This window comes from Mercenaria mercenaria, chromosome 14 (assembly GCF_021730395.1).
Source record: "Mercenaria mercenaria strain notata chromosome 14, MADL_Memer_1, whole genome shotgun sequence".
NCBI classification, from domain to species: domain Eukaryota; kingdom Metazoa; phylum Mollusca; class Bivalvia; order Venerida; family Veneridae; genus Mercenaria; species Mercenaria mercenaria.
This window is the reverse complement of record NC_069374.1, coordinates 25,497,116-25,520,645: the sequence shown is the minus strand read 5'-3', so window position 1 is coordinate 25,520,645 and position 23,530 is coordinate 25,497,116. Positions and strand designations below refer to the sequence as shown.

The following is a 23,530-nucleotide window of genomic DNA, read 5'->3' as shown; positions in this document are numbered from 1 at the left end:
TGCCAAATATCAAGGCTCTGAGCTATTATTGATTCAGAGAAGAAAAGTGACCACACACCCTGGCAGCCATGTTTTTTACAAATCGAAAAAATTTGAACAACCTTGGTAGCGGGTCACACAAGAACCATTTGTGCAAAATTATTTAAAATCAGGCCAGCAGTTTCACACAAAAAAGATTTTTAAAGTTTCCACTATATACATATAGGAACAAAGTGACCACGCCCTCTGGCGGCCATGCTTTTTGACGAATCAAGATCATTTGAACAATCTTGGTAGAGGATCACACAAGGACCATTTATGTAAAATTATTTTAGGATTTGGCCAGCAGTTTCACATAAGAAGATTTTTAAAGTTTCAACTATAAACATATAGGAAAAAGTGACAACGCCCTGTGGCGGCCATGTTTTTGACAAATCAAAATAATTTGAACAATCTTGGTAGAGGGTCACACAAGGACCATTTGTGTAAAATTATTCTAAAATCAAACGAGAAGTTGCATACAAAAAGATTTTTAAAGTTTCCACTATATACATATAGGAACAAAGTGACCAAGCTCTCTGGCGGTCATGCTTTTTGACGAATCAAAATAATTTGAACAATCTTGGTAGAGGATCACACAAGGACCATTTATGTAAAATTAATTTAGGATTTGGCCAGCAGTTTCACATAAGAAGATTTTTAAAGTTTCAACTATAAACATATAGGAAAAAGTGACAACGCCCTCTGGCGGCCATGTTTTTGACGAATCAAAATAATTTGAACAATCTTGGTAGAGGGTCACACAAGGACCATTTGTGTAAAATTATTCTAAAATCAAACGAAAAGTTGCATACAAGAAGATTTTTAAAGTTTCCACTATATTATAGGGAAAAGTGACCCCTTACAGAAGCAAGCCTCTGTGGCGTACATGCTGCGTATTTGCTGTGTATATGCCGCGAACACAGTAGTACGCCAGAGGAGTACATTTTACATACACCGCATGCCGCGTACATGCCGCGTACTATTTCGACGAGTACACAGCATGTACGCAGGAGGTCACTAGTACACTTCAAGTACGCAGCACAGACTCTGAAAATTTAAGGAGTACACTGCATGTACGCAGGAGGGACTTGTACAAGAAAATAGTACACTGCATGTACACCGCAGATACTTCGAAATTTATAACACTTATATTTAGTTGCATTAAAGTTGTTTCCCCTTGATGCAGTTACGCCATTTTTTTCAGATGTTTACCAAATTACATGCAACAAAAATTGATTTATTTCATTGAAAAGTGGATGAAGAAAAGCATACTAATTTATTTGATAACATCAATCTACATTATTTTGGTAAGGGTAAATACTTATTGATGCATGTCACTTATCTTTTTTCTGTTTTTTTTCTGTCCAAATGATCAACATTTGCATAAGAAAGTTGGTGGGGTAAGGAATTTACATTATCACAGCAGTTTCGCCACAAGAGTACACAGCATGTATGCAGCAGGAGTACACAGCATGTACGCCGCAGGACTCGGGCCAGGAGTACACAGAATGTACGCCGCAGGAGTACACAGCATGTACGCCGCAGGGCTAGTACACCGCAGGCTCATTTGCATGTGAAAAGTGTATGTGCCGCGTACATGCTGCGTACTATTTCCCGCATACTAAATTCCTCCAGCGTACATCCTGTGTACTATGTAGTCCACAGCATGTACGCAGCAAGTAGTACGCGGCAGAGCTCATTTGCATGTCAAAAGTGTACTACAAACGTACTATCGGTGTATGTGCGGTGTATATCCTGCGTACTATTTAAAGCCCTTGATTTCAGTACACATCATGTACGCATCATATACGCTGTATGTACACAGCAAGAGTACGCAGCAGGCCTTTTTCTTCTGTAAGGGGTACCACGCCCTCTAGCAGCCATGTTTTTTGAGGAATCGGTATAATTTGAACAATCTTGGTAGACGGTCACACAAAGACCATTTGTGTAAAATTATTCTAAAATCAGGCCATTAGTTTCACACAAGGACCATTTGTGTAAAATTATTCTAAAATCGGACAAGCAGTTTCATACAAGAAGATTTTTAAAGTTTCCTCTATACATATAGGGAAAAGTAACCACGCCCTCTGGTGGCCATGTTTTTTCACGGATCGGTATAATTTGAACAATCTTGGTAGAGGGTAGCATAAGGACTATTTGTGTGAAATTATTTCAAATGCGGACCATGGGTTTAGGAGGAGATGTCGTTTGAAGTTTTTTCTATTTTTAGCTCTGGCAGCCCCTATGTGTAATTAAGTGGAACTGTTTGAACAAATTTGGTAGAGGACCACCAAAGGAACATCATGTAGAGATAGACCCTAACATTTTCATTGATAGAAATGCATTAAATAAAGTCTAGAAATTGATTTCCAAGTCCTTGAAATTAACAAAAATGATTTCACAAATGTGCAATGTATGATAGTTTTGCTAATATCAGTAACAGAAATTTTAATATTTTATTCAAAGTTGTGATCCGCAAAGAATGTCAACTCTTGCCTTGGGCTAGTACTTTAAAGCAGAGATATTTATTAGTTTACTTCCCTTGCAATTACACAATAGAGTAGAAAATGAAAACGGTTTAAAACACAATATTATACATTTTTGCACAACAAAATCGTATAGGATTTATTAATATGTGTTTGATTTACCCCTGAAACACTGGTTCCTATGATTTTGTCAACTTACTTATGGTAAAAATTAACTTTTAACAAGCCGATAATAAAATGAAATACCAGTAAGTATTTTATAGTGCAGATAATACAGTTTTGCTTGTATCAAAATGTCACAATAGAAGCATTTTTGTAATACAGAACACCTGGTAGAATTAGTAAAGGTGCAATTATATTGATCTCTTTTTCCTATGCCTACATCATGGCCAAGTTTCATCAAAATCCATTCAGTGGTTTTGAAAAAGATGTCGTTTAAACACAAATATTGACGACGGACGACTTGACCCACACACACACTGACGGACACAGCGTGTTCACAATACAGAGATATCAGGCTAAAGAGTTGGCCGTCTGGTCATAGTTCAAACGGTAATACACGGTAATAAATTAAGGTCTCTGAAAGAAAAAAAATTATACATAAATGGCTAGCTCTTACACCAGCTGAAGATTTTCTTCTTGTTAAATGCATTTAACCTTCCACTGTAATGACTCTGTTCTTCAAGTAAGAAATTTGACTTATCAACATAAAAGCAAGGTAGAAAACAAAAGTTTACATATATACTTATAAAGACTATCACATCATAGTCCTAACCCTTAAGCATCAACAGGAGGATGAAGAAGGCTGAATATCCTTCACCTGTATTCTAAAGCAAATATCTAGTATCCAATATCTCCTGGATTTCACTAAAACATTCTGACCTGGTTTAATGTAAATCAGACAAAGGTGTTAACCAAGATTTTCTATGTTTTGACCTAGTGACCTAGTTTTTGACCCTTGACAACAGAGTTACAAATCTGAATAAGACTTTGTAAGACAAACATTCTGACAAGGTGTCACATAGGCCCCACTCTTAAGTGTTAAGTTTTTACCCAAGATGACATAGTTTCAAACTTTTCTAAAAAGTTCTAAAACTTTTGGCTAAAATTGTAAAAATGTTAACCACACATGGCAACAGACACAGGGTGATCACAAAAGCTCACCTTTGGCACTTTTTCTCAGGTGGGCTTAAAACATCATTCCACTAAAGTAATTTGGTAATTCAACATGGAAAGGCATTTGAGTATCTTTTTATTTCCATATCACATAAACTTATTTTCTAGCCAGAGATCATCCATTTGAAATGAAACAGATGCAGTAGTTTAAAAGCACTATTTCCCAAATGATAAGTAAGAAACAATGTTGCCAGGCAACTTCTCAACACTTTTTTTAAGTACCAACATTTGAATTATATAAAATCCAAGGAATTATAAGTTCCCTTGGTTTTGTAAAACCCCATATTTTGAGCCACGCTTTTTGTTACAGGTACAAATATTTACCTCAAACAGAATGAGTGGAGTAGATAGATGGAAACCAGCTCTCTTGTTCAGTTCTGGCATTAACTCAACTGAAAATATAAATAACAATGAAAATTTAAAGGCATATATTTTCTACAAGCTCCAAGAAAGCTATTGGAACTTCAATAAAATATTAAAAGATAACTTTTTATCATTTGTTCAAAAGATATACAAATATAACTAATGTTCTCTATTTGTTTATCAGGTGACATACTCCAGACATGATTCATAGTCCTAAAAATCTTCTTTTTTTTACATGTATAAGTGTAAATACAAATACATCAACAAAAACTTCAATAACAAGAGCTGTCAGAGGACAGCAATGCTCGACTATTCAACAGCCTTGTCAATTGAATGAATACAAGTCGAAAAAGGGGCATAATTTTGTAAAATTGCAAAACAGGCTTATGGAACCTGCACAGTTATTAGCTCATGGCAGTGGACAAGTGTGTGAAGTTTCAATTCATTCCCAGTAGTGGGTAGTGAGATACCAGTTTACATATAAGAATTTAACCAAAACCTGCTAAGTTAAAAAAGGGGCATAATTTTGTAAAATACAAAGTGGAGTTATTGAACCTTCGCACTGCATGCCAAATCATGTCAGTGAACAAGTGTATGAAGTTTCAATCCTTTCCCATTCGTGGATACTGAGATACCAGCTGTGCCCCCCACTGGTACATTTGTCACAAATAAGGGGAAATGATTCAAATGTTTGCAGTCTTAATGGGGTATAGCCTAAACAAACATTTTATAAAAAGAATTCATTATTCTAGGCCTTATATTTTTTGAGCTATGAGCATCACAAACAAGAGGGCCATGATGGCCCTATACATCGCTCACCAGAGTTGATCTGGCCTAATGACCTAGTTTTTGACCCCGCATGACCAAGAGTTGAACTTGACCTAAAGCTCATCAAGACAAACATATTTGGCTACAACTCTGGCCTCTAGAGTGTTCACAAGTTTTTCCTTTGATTTGACTGGTGACCTAGTTTTTGACCCCATATGACCCGGATTCGAACTTGACCTATAGATTATCAAAACAAACATTCTGACTAATTCCCATGAGTTTCAAACTTAAACTGTGGTCTCTAGAGAGTTGAAAAGGATTTCCTTTGATTTGGCCTAGTGACCTAGTTTTTGACCCCACATGACCCAGATTCATACTTGACCTAGAAATGATGAAAACAAACATTCTCACCCAGTTTCATAAAGACTGAGTCACAAATGTGGCCTCTAAAGTGTTCACAAGCTTTTCCTATGATTTGACCAGGTGACCTAGTTTTTGACCCCACATGACCTAGTTTCGAACTTGACCTAGAGATCATCAAGACAAACATTCTGACAACGTTTCATAAAGATTGGGTCAAAAATGTGGTCTCTAGAGTGTTCACAAGCTTTTCCATTGATCTGACCTACTGACCTAGTTTTTGACCCCACATGACCCAGTTTCAGACTTGACCTAGAGATCATCAAGATAAACATTCTGACCAAGTTTCATAAAGATTAGGTCAAAAATGTGGTCTCTGGAATGTTCACAAGCTTTTCCATTGATCTGACCTACTGACCTAGTTTTTGACCCCACATGACCCAGTTTCGAACTTGACCTAGAGATCATCAAGACAAACATTCTGATCAAGTTTCATAAAGATTAGGTCAAAAATGTGGTCTCTGGAGTGTTCACAAGCTTTTCCATTGATCTGACCTACTGACCTAGTTTTTGACCCCACATGACCCAGTTTCGAACTTGACCTAGAGATCATCAAGACAAACATTCTGACCATGTTTCATAAAGATTGGGTTAAAAATGTGGTCTCTAGAGTGTTCACAAGCTTTTTCTTTGATCTGACCTAGTGACCTAGTTTATGACTCCACATTACCCAGTTTCAAACTTGACCTAGAGATCATCAAAAACATTCTGACCATGTTTCATAAAGATCGGGTCAAAAATGTGGTCTCTAGAGTGTTCACAAGCTTTTCCTATGATTTGACCTACTGACCTAGTTTTTGACCCCACATGACCCAGTTTCGAACTTGACCTAGAGATCATCAAGACAAACATTCTGACCAAGTTTCATAAATATTGGAACAAAAATGTGGTCTATAGAATGTTCACAAGGCAAATGTTGACGGACGACGCACGACGGACGACACACGATGGACGACGCACGTCGACGGACGCCGGACAATGACCGGTCACAATAGCTCACCTTGAGCACTTTGTGATCTGGTGAGCTAACAAAAAATCCACTATTTTTGGCTATCTCAAGGGCCATAACTCTGTAATAAGCACTAAGATTCTCAAGAAGAATGCCAAGTGTGCAAGGCTTATGATAAAGACTCAAGCAAGGTTTCATGAATTTACATCAAATACCTTTTCAGCTAGGCACATAATTAGGTGAAAATGTGCAAAAAAAGGACTTTGTAATGTAAAAATCTACACATTACTTTGATCACTGCACTATTCAAGTCAATTCAATCTTTAGTTTTTGTATTTCTTGATCTCACAGATTTCATAGAAATCCTATTTGTCCAAAATTAAGTTGAAAGGTACCAAAATCTCAAACTAATCTTGATCATTGCTTGAACACAACTATTCAAGTCAATCTACTTTTTACAGCCATTTTTTAAAATTTTCTCTCTTACATTCCTCATACATTCAAATGTAATTAATACAATTTTGAAGAGGTGTTGTAACTTACTGTTTTTGTCAAAGTGAGGTAATCGTCTGTCGTTGCACTCTGGACTTGCTGTCGTACAAACACAGTTCCAAGTTCCCTACTCTGCTAAATCCTGTACCTGTTATGGTGAAACATATCTGTGTAATACATACAGAGTTTATATGATTTTGTTTGTGAAGAACATTGAATTGAGAAATAACCACCACGACAAAATATTAGACATTTGCGAATTAAGTCTACGTGGACTGTGAACACCTAAGACGATAGATTTTTCAAGGGGACCATCTCAACATAATTTGATTATATTATGGGCGGTAGGAAAAAGAGTTTATAACGGCAATAGGGTTTGGGTTACTATATCATCACTATGCGGTAGGTGATATAAATTCGGATGTGCCTGTTTTTAGCTCGACTTTTTGAAAAAAAAATAGAGCTCTTGTACTCGCTCCGGCGTCGGAGTCGGCGTCGCCTTTGGTTAAAGTTTTTGATAAAGTCAAATATATCTGTTACTATCAAAGCTATTGACTTGAAACTTAAAATATTTACTGTCAAAGTCTACACCAGGAGAAATAATCCCCATAACTCTGATTTGAATATAGATAGAATTATGCCCCTTTTTAACTTAGAATTTCTGGTTTAAGTTTTTGATAAAGTCAAATATCTCTGTTACTATCAAAGCTATTGACTTGAAACTTAAAATAGTTATTTACTATCGAAGTCTACACCAGGAAAAACAATCTTCATTACTCTGATTTGAATTTTGACAGAAATATGCCCCTTTTTAACTTAGAATATTCGGTTAAAATTTTTGATAAACTCAAATATATCTGTTATTATCAAAGAAATTGACTTAAAATTTAAAATACTTTTTTACCATCAAAGGCTTCACCAGGAGAAATAATCCCCATAACTCTGGTTTGAATTTTGATAGAATAATGCCCCTCTTAACTACTATCGAAGTCTACACCAGGAAAATCAGTTCCCATAACTCTGATTTGAATCGTGACAGAATTATGTCCCTTTTGACATAGATTTTTTTTGGATAAATTTTTGTCAAATATCTGTTATTATTAAAGCTTTTGACTTGAAACTTAAAATACGTTTTTACTGTCAAAGTCTTCACGCAGAGAATTAATCCCCATTACTCTGATTTGAATTTTGACAGAGTTATGTCCCGTTTTAACTTAGAATCTTTTTACTGGCAAAGCTCTAATTCAGAGTCAATCACTGAAAAAAGTCGAGCGCGCTGTCTTACGGACAGCTCTTGTTCGGTGTTTCTGTCCATCAGAAAGAAAAATATGCTACACATATCGCAAAAAAGTATTATAGCGAGCAATGCGCTCTGCATGTCGTCATAATGTTGTGAAAATTTGTGCCAAGTTTCTTTAAAATCCTTCAAGCAGTGTAAGTGTTACACATCGCACTCGGAACAAAGTTATATGACCTTTGACCCCACTCTAATTGTGACATTGACCTTGTTTCGATGTGGTGGACATTTGTGCAATGTTTCTTTAAAATCCCTCAAACAGATCAAGAGTTACAGAGCGGACACGAAACAAAGTCATATGACCTTGACACCTAAGTGTGACCTTGACCTTAAAGTTGATACAGGCGCTCTGCACGTCGTCTTGATGTGGAGAACATTTGTCAAGTTTGTTTAAAATCCTTTAAGGGGTTCACGAGTTACAGAACGGAGTCGAAACGAAATTGCTTACGGACAGACGGACACAGACAGACAGACGGCCAGATGAACACCTGAGGTATCCCAAAATACGTCCCCTCATAATAATAACAAAGGAATGGAGGCGCAAGCTACTAGTATTACGTTTTCCACAGCTTTCACAATGACTTACCTTCTGACCTACATTTTGATCCCAGCTGACCCACTTTAGATTTTTTCATGTCGGACGACGACGACGATGGAATATGGATACATTGCAATCAGACTAGCTCATCTTTGCAACTTAGACGCAGATGCGCAACTTCTAATATTAAATAATATTTCAGGAAAGTGTTATGACGCTAGATCAAATACTTTTTGCGATATATATATAACAAAACATTTCTCTGGTAAACAGACAGCCGGAAAGACAAATCCAAATCTTATCCTCCCCGCCGTTACATGACTGAAATACTGATGAAAAACGGCTTTAAACCCAAAACAAACAAACAAACAAAAATCTTATCCTGTTCGGCGACATAATAAGCCAGACCTTACCATCATTCTACCAAACATAAATTAAAATTATCATGTTGAGACGGTCCCCTTGAAAAATCGATCGTCTTAGGTGTTCACAGTCCACGTAGACTTAATTCGAAAATGTCTATTATAAACTTGTCAAATGGCTAGCGAAATTTACAAAAGAATGTAGATAAAGGCTAAAAAAACATTATACAAAAGTAATGCCAGCAGAACTGGAAGTCCCCTGTCAAATATAAAACATACTTACAGTTTTATTAAGGTCTGCTTCAAAATCAAGCAGTGTAGGTCTGTAAGTTTGATTTTGTCGAGTCTGGAAAGGCCGCAGTCGGATCTGTTGGGACTGGATATTTCTGAAAATACAGGATTCTTTACTATACCGTTCAACTATAAATGTTTCAGTTATTCTTCGTTTATACTAATTTGTTTTAGCTCGACTGTGACGAAGGCTTCAAGCTTACTGGAACCACTCTCGAGTCAGCTTCCTGGAAAAACCAGTACTGGTGTCATATAAGAAGTCATGGTCATGAGCCCAGTGGGGCTTGATCCCACGACCCCTGGATCGAGCAGCCGACACCTTATCCACTAGATCTGTGACAGCTCCCCTCAGTTATTCTTGAAATGTTAAGAATCATAATTTTACAAAAGTATGATAAAGTTCTGAAATCGCAATGAAAAAAATTGAATCCGTACACAATGATAATTGTTAAATGTCTAAATTAAAAATCTTTAAATTGAAATTCTACGTTACCAGGTTTTCTGCTAATATTTCTAAGAAATCTTTCAATGTTGCTGACTTTTTAGTACTATATAATTCATTCACTTTATGGTACAAATTGAATCAGAAAGCTTATACATACTAGGCTCAAGAGTTTTCGCCATGGAAATACAAGGGAGGGAAGACAAAGCTCACAATCACTGTCAAGAGAATCCTGTGATGTCGACTCAGCAGTCCGGGTATAGCTTTCCTTATAAAAGATAAATATGCTGAGCTATTAAATATACAACTTATAAATGTATATATTATTGTAAAGTTTTCTGGTCGGCTTGAGTTGAAAAGGCTCGTAAAAGCTGCTGCTGATTAATGAGACATTAACAGTAAAGTTAATACAATAAAAGCAACAGTCCCAATGTACGTTTCAGTATATAAGCCACCTCAGAATCCCTCATTTCTTGCAATAGTCCCTTTGGTAGAATAATATGCCTGCCTGAGGGTATAGCTAGGCACCCTGATTTAACATTCTTAACATATATTTTACCTTTGAAATTAAAATTAATTTATCTGAAAGCATGGAGATTTAAAAATGTTTCTGTGCACTTTATGCTTACACTCACTATTACAGGCTATAGTATTTTTTACGTTGAAACTGTCATAAATGGATAAGGTAAAAACACCGAGTCCAGTTGTTACCTTGAAAAACCGTATCAGTAACGCATGATCTCGGACCAAATGGAGCGGTTTTGGTGATTTGGGGTAAGGAAATTATATTTTTCTGTTATTTGTAAATCATTGTCAAAGACGGCATATAGTGGAAGATGTGCTCCGAGTATAATGAAGTACTCGTTGCAATTCATTTTCCAGCAAATCTAAGCACTTTCTTTTATTACTTTGGAAAACCACGTGAAAAAAGCAGGTAAACAATAACGCAACCCAGAAAAAGCATTATTTCATAACGTTCTTTGGCAAAAACACTTAATTAACACTTTCGAGTATCACTGATACATTCCTGTAATGTATTTTATCATAAATGATTAATTATGTTTCTTGGAAGACAAATATAAGGCGATTCATGACCGTGCTGGCCAGTAACGCAGGAGACATAGGATAAGCAACTGCAAAATACAGTAACATAAGAGCTTCGGGATTTTCTTCTGTGTTCTTTTTCATCAATTTACAAGGAAAAAATACTTTTAGTCATTTCATTTATCTATCAAAACAGTGATAAGTAGTGGCAACACAAAGAATAACACGATCAAAAAGATATTTAATGCTCCTCTCTGATAAAAGTCATGTCACAAGGTTGCTCCTAAATTGAAGTATATGGAAAATGAATAGATTAACAATAACCTGATGGCATCAATTTATAATTTATCTAAGAACTTGAAATCATGCAGTACTGATTCTTAAGGTATACAATTTATGCTGGTTGTAATAACAAGAGCTGTCCATAAGACAGCGCGCTCCACTATTTGGGGATTTGACAGTAAAATGAACTAGAAGATGCTTTTGTAAAAAAGCGCATGTCTCCCCCAATGCAAAGTTGTATAGGCAAGAAGTCAATAGGGGTCAGGGGCGAAAGTCAAAGAGACACTGATGGTTGGCTGCAATAGGGATCATCTACTTGGCATGTCCAGTCATCTCGCTAAGTTTCAACACACTTGGCCTAGTGGTTCTCAAGTCACTGTTCAGGCTCCTGTGACCTTGACCTTTGATCAAGTGATCCCAAAATAAATAGGGGTCATCTACTCTGCATGTCCAATCATCCTACTACGTTTCAACATTCTAGGTCAAGCGGTTCTCAAGTTATTTTCCGGAAATGATTTTACATGTCCAGGCCCCTGTGATAGACTGACCCAAAAATCAATAGGGGTCATCTTTAACGGAGTGACCCCCCAAAAATAGGGGTCATTTACTCTGCGTGACCAATCATCCTATGAAGTTTCAACATTCTGGGTCGAGTGGTTCTCAAGTTACTGACCCGAAACGGTTTTCCATGTTCAGGCGCCTGAGACCTTGACCTTTAATAGAGTGATCCCAAAATTAATTGGGGTCATTTACTCTGCATGTCCAACTATTCTATGAAGTGTTTAACATTCTGGGTCAAGAGGTTCTCAAGTTATTGATCGGAAACGGTTTTCCATGTTCAGGCCCCCGTGACCTTGACCTTTAACAGAGTGACCCAAAAATCAATAGGGGTCATCTACTCTGCATGACCAATCATCCTATTAAGTTTCAACATTCTGGGTCTAGTGGTTCTCAAGTTACTGACAGGGAATGTTTTTCAATGTTCAGGCCCCTGTGACCTTGACCTTTAACAGAGTGACCCCAAAATCAATAGGGATCATCTACTTTGCATGTACAATCATCCTATGAAGTTTCAACATTCTGGGTCAAGTGGTACTCAAGTTATTGATCGGAAATGATTTTCAATGTTCAGGCCCCTGTGACCTTGACCTTCAACAGAGTGACCCCAAAATCGATAGGGTCATCTACTCTGCATCTTCAATCATCCTATGAAGTTTCAACTTTCTGTATCAAGAGGTTCTCAAGTTATTGATTGGAAATGGTTATCAATGTTCAGGCCCCTGTGACCTTGACCTTTAACGGAGTGACCGCCCCCCCCCCCCCCCCCCCCCCAAAAAAAAAGGGGGGGTCATTTACTCTGCATGACCAATCATCCTATGAAGTTTCAACATTCTGGGTCGAGTGGTTCTCAAGTTACTGACCCGAAACGGTTTTCCATGTTCAGGCCCCTGTGACCTTGACCTTTAATAGAGTGACTCCAAATTAATTGGGATCATTTACTCTGCATGTCCAATTATCCTATGAAGTGTTTAACATTCTGGGTCAAGAGGTTCTCGAGTTATTGATTGGAAACGGTTTTCCATGTTCAAGCCCCTGTGACCTTGACCTTTAACAGAGTGACCCAAAAATCACTAGGGGTCATCTACTCTGCATGACCAATCATCCTATTAAGTTTCAACATTCTGGATCAAGTGGTTCTCAAGTTACTGACCGGAAATGGTTTTCAATGTTCAGGCCCCTGTGACCTTGACCTTTAACGGAGTGACCCCAAAATCAATAGGGATCATCTACTTTGCATGTACAATCATCCTATGAAGTAACAAAGATATGACAGAAAAACAAAGGTTGCCGAAAAACTTTAACCTTAAAAATAACCTAAGTATAAGACCTTGGTGTCCTTGACCTTGGGTATATTGGGCCCAGTCCCTCTGCATACTTTGTTTGTATGCTGGACAATGTTTATGTAAAGTTACAGAAAGATATAAGCAACAGTAACAAAGATATGACAGAAAAACAAAGGTTGCCGAAAAACTTTAACCAAGAAGGGTCACGCCGACGCCGACGCCGGCACCGGCGCCGAGGTGAGTAGTATAGCCCCCCTATTCTCCGAATAGTGGAGCTAAAAAAGCGTTCCACGTTTTGGACATGCCATCGGGTTCCATGTTCCATGAATGTTTACATCAGCTCGCCAGAACAGTATGATTTATTACGTCTGTTACAATGGAGAATTTGTCTTTGTGTTTTTTCATATGTCCCTTCAAGTTTGATTTTGTTGGGCATGTCACAGGCACCAGTATCGGAACTGGGACAAAGAATATGGCCTTGTTTTTCATCCTAAATGAGTTCAAAATGAAAAATATGTAATGAAATATGAGCCCCCTTCAAAAGATACATATGTCTACTGTAGACATGTGTATCTTTTGAAGGGGGCTCATATTTCATTACATTCATTTTGAACTCATTTAGGATGAAAAACAAGGCCATATTCTTTGTCCCAGTTCCGATACTGGTGCCTGTGATTATTTCTGCTAACGAATTGCTAATCCCGTAATTCTGCATTTTACATATTGTCGATTTTTCTTGTTCCAGCAACAAGGCATGGATAATTTTCGAACACATGTTAAGCAATGTTAATTTTATACAGCTATATAAATATATATACTAAAACACTGTTTCATTTTATGATTTTCTTCAAATAGATGAGCTGCTTTTATGTCTTTTAAGTATGGTCTTCTGTTAGGGTCATCGTTGTTTCTTCCCTTCTGCCTGTAGATTATAGGGGCGATAGTGCGAAGACGCGGAGACACGATAAGATGGCGCGATAATACAATGCGAGGACGCGATATCTGTATATGGTATTTGCATTGAATCATTGCAATATCGACTCTTAGTGTGATAAATTACGATACAAAAGTGCGATATATAGAAGGTGACTATCGCATTTTCATAATATCACCCTTAGGTCGAAGGGACGAATCGAAGGGACGACACTGCAAAAACAAAATGCAAAGGCGCAATATTAATATAAAACTTCTGCAAATGTGAGTTCATGTACTATATTCACATCGTATTATCACACTATCATCGAGTCTTCGATTTGTATTATCACACTGTCGCCCTTACCAAAACTGTGAGGCACACACTAGCTTAAATTTACAATTGATATGATTTCGTCAAAATGTAAACACCTACTTCTAAAACTGTCATATTCAATGACCCCAAACGAAAAAAATAATTAACAATACACTAACAAAACACTAACAAAACATCAACAAAACATATTTTGATATTTTGTTAGGATGTTTTGTTAGTACAGCATTTAACAAAACACCAATACTGTACTTCCAGGATTTTAAGTGGTTAGTATTTTGTTAATGTTTTGTTATATCAGTAATGTTTTATTGATGTTTTATTACACTTTGGAGAATGTAAACTATGTTTTGTTAGTGTTTCATTACACTTGAATTTGTACATGCTACATTTTGTTGGTATCTAATTTGACTTATAGAAACAGGAGCTTTTGTCTTGGAAAGTTGGACTTAACCCTTAGCGTGCTGGCGGCAAGTGTCTATGCCTTTGCGACCAGTGCAGACCAAGTTCAGCCTGCACATCTGTGCAGTCTAATCATAGTCTGCACTGTTCACTATGCTGTCTGTAAATTTTCAGCAAACACCCCTTTAAAAGTTAATGGTTCTGTCCAAATTGGAACATGGACAAGTTCATTATAGAAATTTAGCAGGGGAAGGGTTAATTAGTAAAATTTTGGAATGGAAAATAGCATGAAAAATAATAACTTAGAAAGCTTTTGTGATGGAAACTATAGTCACAGAAGTTTGGGGAGGTATTTCTTGTGAACATAAAATATTTTAATGCATAAGTATTTTTATGACCAATAACTACAATAAACTCAATTAGATAGGTAACAGAACAAATGGGATTAAAACATGAATTGTAATGCAACTTGTATATATTATAATGTATTCATGCACTTTGCAGAAAAGTTCATTTTGAACTAATTAAAAATTTATTGAAATAATTATCATTACTTTTTCACCTAGAGTTACATCAAAAAGAACATCACTAACAGTAGTTGCATAGATATATAATATTGCAATTTTTCCACCTGGCTATTAAGGGGTGATAAATTAATCTACTGCAGTGTACATGTTGCTTATCTCACAACAGGAGATTACCACAGACTGATAAGATCTTGTCTGCTTTATATTTAGAAACTCTACCAAGAGGTCAGCCAATGAAAATAAAGTCAGGGAACTACTTCTGGCGACTGTGCATGTACCACAAAAAGTAATCCTTAACTTTTTGGGTTTTTTATCAGAGTAATCTTTAAAATTTATGTGTATCTAAATGGAATAAAATCTTACTCTAGAACAGAAATAGTTTCAACATCCTACATGTATCTTTCATTAGCTGACTGTAAATGACACATTTGCCCAAGAATATCAAAAATTCAAATCTAAACAGGAAGTTCTGTGAGAGCATGATGGAGTTATTTCACTACAAAGAAGTTTATTTATATAGCTCTTTGTTTACTATGTGCAGTTTATATTTAACATGGAAGTTTAAGAGTGATGAAAATAATACAAATGGTGAGTCAATATAATTATTTATTTTCCAACAGTAATCTAGATTACCTGTAACTATGATAAATCATGGATTCAAACTGGAAGCAGGTTGTTTACTTTTCGTTTTGGTAGCTTTCACAAATGACTGTTGCTTCACATATTTTTTTTGTTCAAATGCTTCTGTTTTGCAAATTAAACAGCTGTATGTTTTAGTTTATCATGCTTTTAATTTACTAAATAAAAAGTGGATACTTTTAAATGAAATTATTCAACGGAGACAAAAACTTTAAACCAGTAGAGTTATCTCCCCAATCACAGGGTAAACAATGCTACCAGTCTGCTTACCATGGCACTCCAATTACTTCAGTCTGTAAATTCAGAGAATAATATTTTGCTTTAAAATTAGTGTTTTAACCTGTTTTTACTTATTAATTAGTCTATTGGTGTTGCACACATTTATGTTAAGGTAAATGAAAATAATTGTTAACAAAAATAATTGTTTATGGATTATTTACTTGCTTTTATAAATGATTATATGAGCCACGCCATGAGAAAACCAGCCACTATGTTGGTTTTCTCATGGCACGGCTCATATTGTTTATTTTACAAGACTGGGGTAATTAAATTTATTAATTTAATCATGTTCATCCAGATAATTCTTTTAATCTATTGAAGAGTATAATGTAATAAGAATAAAGACTAATGTAACCCTCTATTTGCTTTACATTTGGTAGAGTTAGTGACATTTTTTGGCCCCATCATCACAATGTATACAGTTAAAATTTTAGTTCATTGACATACCCAATAATAAACCAAAGGTTTTTATGAACATTTTAAGTTTTAAACTAAATCTATTTTCAGGTATAGCACCATATGTCATGTATGTATATAGGTATGGCACACATGAATGAATTGGGACCTTATCAATGTATTGTGTTCAAAGAAGACCTAACGAATCCAGCAGTTCAAAAACATGTAAGTATATATACTGGCATTATATATTACTATATACATGTATACACTATCAATACCATAGTTGTATGTTTGATTGAATGTGGGCAATTGAAAAAAATTCCTGAACATGACTTAATAGATCAATTTTAAAACTTATTTCCAGCAAACTCATGGCAGGTTTTATAATTATCTCCTATATATCAAGTCCAAATCAATATATAATAATTAAAAATACCAAATTAAGTAATCACAACTTGAGGTGTAAGTGCAGGTAACTGGCAGAAATCAAACTAAGTTACTATTTATTACAACAATATGGTTAGGGTAATAGCAATGCATAAGTCCAATCTATTAATCATTTTCCCAAATCATTAAATATCTGTCTGCCATCGCTGGAACCTTATCAACATTTGAAATCAAATTTAAAAAAATAAGTTTCTTGAAAATATAACAAGTAATGTTACAGTTGTTACTGGATTAAATCTGCAGTGTTGCCTGTATCATAAAGATGCACTATTTTGAATACCAAATATTACTATGACTATGATAATTTAATTTTGAAACTATAAACAAAGGAAAAAACTAATGAAGAAACTGATTTTATGATTTAATATCTCTTGGTTTATTACATCTACAGGTTTTGCAGTGAGACGAATGGTGACAATGGCTTTGTGGCAGTTAGTGAAAAACTGTGGCATTTTATACTGATGATGGCTACCATTTACAGAAAATAGTGACATTCAATTGAAAGTAATACCCTTACAGAAGCAAGCCTCTGTGGCGTACATGCTGCGTATTTGCTGTGTATATGCCGCGAACACAGTAGTACGCCAGAGGAGTACATTTTACATACACCACATGCCGCGTACATGCCGCGTACTATTTCGACGAGTACACAGCATGTACGCAGGAGGTCACTAGTACACTTCAAGTAAGCAGCACAGACTCTGAAAATTTAAGGAGTACACTGCATGTACGCAGGAGGGACTTGTACAAGAAAATAGTACACTGCATGTACACCGCAGATACTTCGAAATTTATAACACTTATATTTAGTTGCATTAAAGTTGTTTCCCCTTGATGTAGTTACGCCATTTTCTTCAGATGTTTACCAAATTACATGCTACAAAAACTGATTTATTTCATTGAAAAGTGGATGAAGAAAAGCATACTAATTTATTTGATAACATCAATCTACATTATTTTGGTAAGGGTAAATACTTATTGATGCATGTCACTTATCTTTTTTCTGTTTTTTTCTGTCCAAATGATCAGCATTTGCATAAGAAAGTTGATGGGGTAAGGAATTTACATTATCACAGCAGTTTCGCCACAAGAGTACACAGCATGTATGCAGCAGGAGTACACAGCATGTACGCCGCAGGACTCTGGCGAGGAGTACACAGAATATACGCCGCAGGAGTACACAGCATGTACGCCGCAGGAGTACACAGCATGTACGCCGCAGGGTAGTACACCGCAGGCTCATTTGCATGTGAAAAGTGTATGTGCCGCGTACATGCTGCGTACTATTTCCCGCATACTAAATTCCTCCAGCGTACATCCTGTGTACTATGTAGTCCACAGCATGTACGCAGCAAGTAGTACGCGGCAGAGCTCATTTGCATGTCAAAAGTGTACTACAAACGTACTATCGGTGTATGTGCGGTGTATATCCTGCGTACTATTTAAAGCCCTTGATTTCAGTACACATCATGTACGCATCATATACGCTGTATGTACACAGCAAGAGTACGCAGCAGGCCTTTTTCTTCTGTAAGGGTAGCATATCTTACACCGACTATACATCAGAATGTTGTTGAAAAAAGCCATGGCAAAAAGTGGAAAATACTGATCAATATACTTCAATGACTTTGGAACTGAGTAGAAAATGGTGACATTTTAGCACCATATTGTGTGTATACTTTTTCTTGCATCCGCACAGTCCGGCCAGGATCCATGCTGTTCACTAATGGTTTCTATGGTTGCAATAGCATTTGAAAGCGAGCAGCATGGATCCTGACCAAATCGAGCTGATGCGCAGGCTGGTCTGTAGCCATGCTGATCGCAAAGCCTCTATGTTGGTTTTCTCCTGGCACGGCTCATATATAAATTCATGTATGTAAATAATGTTTTGCTTATGGTATTTTGTCAGCACAGGTAATGAAATACTAAAAAAAACATAAAATATTTTGTTAGTGTTTTGTTTAAATTTGTGACCTTGCTCTTTTGCATATCATATGTTTTGTTGGTATTTTGTTAGCAGTGTTTTGTTAGTGTTTTCTTTAGCACATATAATGAAACACTAATAAAACATAAAGTATTCTGTTAGTGTTTTGTATAAGCCTAATTTGCATATCATGTTTTGTTGGTATTTCGTTAGCAATGTTTTGTTAGTGTTTTGTTAGTGTTTTGTTACCTCATTTGCATGTCATTTGCTATACTAATAAAACATCATCAAAACACAGTGTAGTATTAGTGTTTTGTTTAAGTGTTTTGTTTCCCCTTTTTTTTCGTTTGGGGACGTTGTACAATAAGTTTTAAAACATAGAACAATGTTATTAAGAAACAGATGGCTAATTACAAATTACAAGGCAAATATCCGTATTATGTAACAAGCGTACAGACATAGATCCAAATTAACATAAAGGAAGTTATGAAAATCTTAGTACCCTACCATGTCACATTGGAATGTAACGACATTCAGATTTGTACTTCTAAAAAATGTAAAAGTCGGAATGGATTTCCTGATGTTGCTGCTTTTCTGAGCACGGAAAATGATTTATTTATTTTGATTAACTATATATGATTTTCTTTGTTTCCAATGCATGTTACCCTTTTACCATGACAAAGGTTACAGAATTCAACTTTACTTTTGCAGAAACTTTTTTTTGTGATATTAAACTTCCAAACTCCAAATGACGTTACTTTTTTCTTATTGCACGAATTCCATCAAAGCAAAGTTGTGAATTTAAACTCTTTTTTTTCTGTTTTTTTTTTTTTTTTAATATTTAAAGGCGTCATTTGATCATATTTTGTTTTAACTGACCTTATTAAAATATTGAGATGTCACGGTTGGAAGACGCGAATTTAACAGTTTTGATGTCGATGCCAGTTTTAAAATCACGATTTGATGACGAGTTTTTGTGGTTCTTTAGGCACGTGTGAATAGTGTCAATATACGTTGCGCAGTTGCGGACACCAGGATAGAGCCACCGATATTCCTCAATTCGAATGATGACTTCCTCGCATGACGTTAAATATAACTAAAAAGTATTTATGAGCATAAATGTAATGGACCAGTCACCAGGGTTACTAACTCACGTGACATTTTGGTTAAGTAGAAACCGGAAAATCGCTGATTCAGGTAGCATCTTTGCTAAGCTTACAATTTCCATAGGAAAACGAGTGCTTTCCTCGACACAAAACGTCTGCCAGACATTCTCAATACTTTTCCCAAACTCTTGGCCCAATTTTTTTTTCAGAGACGGTAACAATCACACCAGGAAAGAATGAGCTTGTTTCACAGGCAGTTCTGTAACTTCCATGTACAAGATCTGTCTCCTTTTTAAAAGATTAATTAATACAAATTAAGTTTACAATTTGTGGGTGTTGTAGCGTATATTAATTGTTACTAATTAAGTTCAAAATGTATGAACGAGTGTTTCAGTAGAATATATCGAAAATTTTTTGCTCTTGATAAAGCTGGTTAATGTCTCAGGGATGGAATGAGCTTGCTGGACAGACAGTGACTGACCGCAGTGTTTCTGTAATTTCCATGTTCAAACGCTATCCCTTACAGAAGCAAGCATCTGCGGTGTACATAATGTGTACTTGCTGCGTACATGCTGCGAACACAGTAGTACGCCAGAGAAGTACATTTTACATACACTGCATGCTGCGTACTATTTCACAGAGTACACAGCATGTACGCAGGGGACAGTAGTACACAACATGTACGTGGCACAGTGATTGAAATTTTCAGAAGTACACTTCATATACACAGCAAGCAACTCTGGTCATGTGATCTCTTTGGAGCATGCCCAGTAATAACTTCCTGTCTATTTGAAAATTGGAGCTAAAATGACAACAGTCTCTTAGAGTAAAATATACTAAAATAAAGGACTAACATACAGTATCAAAGTTTTATAAGTTGAATTTGCTTTTTGTATTTTAACTGAAGTTAAAATATTCGTGTAATGTAATTATTTACTTCATACTTAGCTGTCTTTGACTTTTGTATTTGAATTATAATTGTTCTTTTCATAACTTAGCAACTTGATCAAGACAACTTACATACCAGTATATATAAAGGAAATATTATGTATTATAATTTAGGTTATGATTTTAAATGTAACAAACTTGCCACAGCAAAACTTATTTTATATTAATTAGTAATTCAAGTTCTCTTTCAATTATAGTAATCAATAAACATTTTTTTTCTTTTACATTTTGATGTGGCTAAAAAACTTACGTTCATTACTTTACTTAAAATACATTGCATTCCATTGCCTAAATGTCTTTGCACAAATTAAGTTATACTGACTGGATGTGTAAAGAATTTTATATATTGATGCAAAAATACCAGAAAAGAATACATAATTAATGCACCTTGTTGACAGCATGTACATGGGAGAGCCTATTTGCATGTGAAAAGTGTATGTGCTGCGTACATGCTGTGTACTATTTCTCCGGTGTACTTCTCGCATACTAAATTTCTCCGGTGTACTTCCTGCGTACTATATATATTCGCAGTATGTACGCGACAGGTAGTATGCAGCAGAGCTCATTTGCATGTCAAAAGTGTACTGTCTACACATGTACTACTTGTGTATATGAGGTGTATATCCTGCGAACTATTTCAAGTCCAAGAATTTAGTACACATCATGTACGCGACAAGCACGCCACATATACGCAGCAAGAGTACACGGCAGGCCCTTTTCTTTGGTAAGGGATGGTAAATAGATAGATACTATCCCACATATACTTACTTGGCTATAAGAACAATAGGTAACTGTACTTTTTCTTTGATGCCATTCATTCGGTAAGCTTTTACGTGGCATTTTTTTTTCTTTTATGTGGCTAAAAGACCAATAGAGAGAACAAAAGATTAGTCATATGTAAGAACGTCCATCACACTTAATTTCTGATAAATAACTGGAGAACCAGTTGACCTAGAACCTTCAAAATTCATAGGCTGACAGGGCTTATAGAGTAGACGACCCCTATTGTTTTTGGGATCACTCAATCAAAGGTCAAGGTCACAAGGACCTGACTATGGAAAACCATTTCCGATCAATAACTTGAGAACCACTTGACCAAGAAAATCAATACTTAATAGGATGATTGCATGGACAGGCAGAGTAGATGACCCCTATTGATTTAGGGGTAACTCGATCAATGGTCAAGGCCACTGGGCCAGAACATGGAAAATCGTTTCCAATCCATAAAGTGAGAACCATCAGGCCCAGAATGTTGAAACTTCGTGGGATGACTGGACATGCCAGGTAGATGACCTCTATTGCAGCCAACCCTCAGTGTCTCTTTGACTGTCACTTCTGTCCCCTATTGACTTCTTGCCTATTACTACTAATTATATTGGGGGAGACGCGCTTTCTACAAAAGTACAACAACATCTTTTAGTTAAGTTAACAATGCAGGAGTATTAGAGTTTCAGAAAAACAGACATATTTTACTTTGTTTCCTTCTGCTCTAACAGTCAATTTTAACTGCACTTTTATGCAAAAGGAATGTTTCAAAATACATATTTTCTCCTTGTTTTAGGTTTATCACCATTTTTTCAACACTAGTTTGGTAAAATGTTTTCTTGCTATGGTCCTGATTTAAGTGCCTACAACAAGATGGAATACAACGTAAAACTGTACATCGGTAAATCATCTGTTTAGTCATATTACAGTGAAATACAGATGTAAAATGCTTTCTTTATAATTGTTCAATCCATAATAAACATAGTTTTTGATTAAGAAGAGCTGTCCGTAAGACAGCACGCTCAACTATTCTCAGTTCTTGACTCTTAGAGCTTTGCCAGTAAAAACTTTATAAAACTTCAACAAAAAAAAACTAAGTTAAAATAGGGTATAACTCAAAATTCAGTTATGTATATTGTTTCTCCTGGTGCAGACTTTGATAGTGAATAACTATTTTAAGTTTCAAGTCAAAAGCTTTGATAGTAACAGTGATATTTGACTTTATCAAAAACTTTAACCAAAAAATTCTAAGTTAAAAAGAGGCATAACTCTGTCAAAATTCAAATAAGAGTTGTAATGATTGTTTCTCCTGGTGTAGACTTTGATAATAAATAACTAGTTCAAGTTTAAGCTTTGATAATAACATAGATATTAGACTTTATCAAAAACTAAATAAAAATTCTAAGTTAAAAAGGGGCATAACTCTGTCAAAATATAAATCAGAGTTATGGGGATTGTTTCTCCTGGTGTAGACCTTGATAGTATATAAATTTTTAAGTTTAAAGTCAATTGCTTTGATAATAAGAGATATTTGACTTTATCAAAAACTTTAACCAACGGCTCGGCAGTGCAGACACTGGGGCTAGTGCAATAGTTCTATTTTTTCTTCGAAAAGTCAAGCTAAAAAGGCATGGTTTGCTGTTATGATCGAGTATATAATCTAAGACAGTCATACAGTCAAACTTATTTCTTTCGAACTCAACAGGACAGACTAATCTGTTCAGTTTTTAGCAGTGTGAGCAGTAATATATATAAAATTTATACAAAGATTTTGTGAGCAGTAATATATATAAAATTTATACAAAGATTGTGTAAGGATCTGTCTATTGTTTCGAGCAAAGAGCTGTATTAAAATTATACGAGTTCGAGGGAACGAACTAGTATTATTTACATATTTATATATTGTAAAATTTACAGCTTCTGTTATATCGCTGTACAAATAAGGTCTCCATTAAAGTCCCTGCATTTTTTTAGGAGACATTTTAACCCAATATCATGCTGGACACAACTGATTTTGCCTTTGTGACCAGTGTAAATCATGATTAGGCTGCACATCTGTGCAGTCTGATCATG

General features: G+C 35.8%; 1 long non-coding RNA gene across 1 annotated transcript; it reads right to left on the bottom strand.

The window, feature by feature from the left end:
- Nucleotides 1–3,748: 3,748 nt before the first annotated feature.
- On the bottom strand, nucleotides 3,749–21,552 carry LOC123527065 (uncharacterized). Its single transcript, XR_006681623.2, has 5 exons — nucleotides 21,461–21,552; nucleotides 9,766–9,873; nucleotides 9,156–9,258; nucleotides 6,727–6,823; nucleotides 3,749–4,075 (listed from the first exon to the last, which is right to left on the bottom strand). It is a non-coding gene; the product is annotated as an uncharacterized LOC123527065 (long non-coding RNA).
- Between the last annotated feature and the right edge of the window lie 1,978 nt (nucleotides 21,553–23,530).